The sequence below is a fragment of the Schistocerca gregaria genome, chromosome 1 (genome assembly GCF_023897955.1).
Source record: "Schistocerca gregaria isolate iqSchGreg1 chromosome 1, iqSchGreg1.2, whole genome shotgun sequence".
In the NCBI taxonomy this organism is placed as follows: Eukaryota; Metazoa; Arthropoda; class Insecta; order Orthoptera; family Acrididae; genus Schistocerca; species Schistocerca gregaria.
The window spans coordinates 747,924,501-747,926,084 of NC_064920.1; the positions used below are offsets into that span (position 1 = coordinate 747,924,501).

The 1,584-nt window shown below is 45.0% G+C and overlaps 1 non-coding gene across 1 annotated transcript; it reads right to left on the minus strand.

Moving 5' to 3' along the window:
• Positions 1-931: 931 nt before the first annotated feature.
• Trnat-ugu (transfer RNA threonine (anticodon UGU)) lies at positions 932-1,005 on the minus strand. The gene has a single exon. It is a non-coding gene; the product is annotated as a tRNA-Thr (tRNA).
• Between the last annotated feature and the right edge of the window lie 579 nt (positions 1,006-1,584).

A 1,584-nucleotide genomic window follows, 5' to 3' on the forward strand; every position in this document is an offset into this window, starting at 1 on the left:
GTGTGTTGATTGATGTTAAAGGCTTGCGATAATAATATGTCGCACACAAGAGTAGCTGAATGATCAGGGTAGTTTGAGAGCGCTGAAAATAGAGGACAGAACACAGCGCTGTCCCAGCGGGAAGCCGCTCTCCACAGCAGGGTGCTCGGCGGTCCTGACACGAGCAGACGGAGCTAATGCGAGCGGAAGGCGCCGCACGAGGAACGGAATGAGCCGCGCATGAGGCATGAGGGCTCTGTCGAGCGTGGCGTGGCGTAATCCTCTGGAACTTTCATCTCGATCTCGGGTACCGCCAGGCTGATTCGCCGCTGAGCTAATGCTGCAAGTTAAAGGAATTCAAGTTCGCAGCGTAATTTCGTATTCCGCTGAACGATAAGCGTTTTGCGAGTTGAGAAATTTGTCTTGAGACTGGGAATGCCTTCTAGCCACAGATTTCAATTTAAGGCAGCTACAGGAAACATAGCTAGGATGCTCATCTTTTTTTCAGTGATTAATAGAGCCAAAATCAGTAACTCCCCTGACTACATTTATTTTTCCTTGTTGCTGTAGTAACTACTCCTGGAAAACCTCGCTGAAATAAAAGGAGAAACTCTACAATAAATACTGTCCACTGGCTTTTTAACAGCATTTTAAATATATGAAGTACAATTTGAAGTCACAGAGTCATTATCAAAGCTACAGACCATATTTAAGGAGCTGCCGCTGTGGCCGAGCGATTCTAGGCGTTTCAGTCCGGAACAGTGTTGTTGCTACGGTCGCTGGTTCGAATGATGCCTCGGGCATGGATGGTTGTGATGTCCTTAGGTTAGTTAGGTTTAAGTAGTTCTAAATCTAGGGGACTGATGACCTCAGAAGTTAAGTTACAATGAAATGAACACCCTTAGCTGCTTGCAGCCGTTGACATACGTCAACGGGGACAGATGAAAATGTGTGCCCCGACCGGGACTCGAACCCGGGATCTCCTGCTTACATGGCAGACGCTCTATCCATCTGAGCCACCGAGGACACAGAGGAGATCCCGGGTTCGAGTCCCAGTCGGGGCACACATTTTCATCTGGCTCCGTTGACGTATGTCAACGCCTATAGCAGCTAAGAGTGTTCATTTCATTATAATTTCATTCTAACGAGCTGCATGGTCACCGATGGTATCTGTTATTTCGGACATGTCCGAAAGAACAGATACCCTCGTAGTATATATCAGATGTCCCATAGTGCTTAGAGCCATTTGAACCATATGTAAGGACTTTCACTGTAATATCTTCCCATCAGAAACGTGTATCTGCGAACTTTGTTTACTTTGTAAATGACAACACGATGAAATTTATGCCTGATACTCATTCCACTGTTACCTCAATATGTTGTTACATCAGTGTAAACAAAGTGTGCAAGACACTTCATTGTGAAGTAATATACAAATTTTCATAGACAGGTTTCTCGCATACTGTCATCGCAGTGAATTAGTACATCCGAAATTAGTCACGGAAAAATGTAGCATAATGCGGACAGCTCATGTTGTTCTGGTTCGAAATACTTTCGTTTGCTTTTCGTAGGGAGATTACTTCTGACACTTGGAGAAAGAAGATG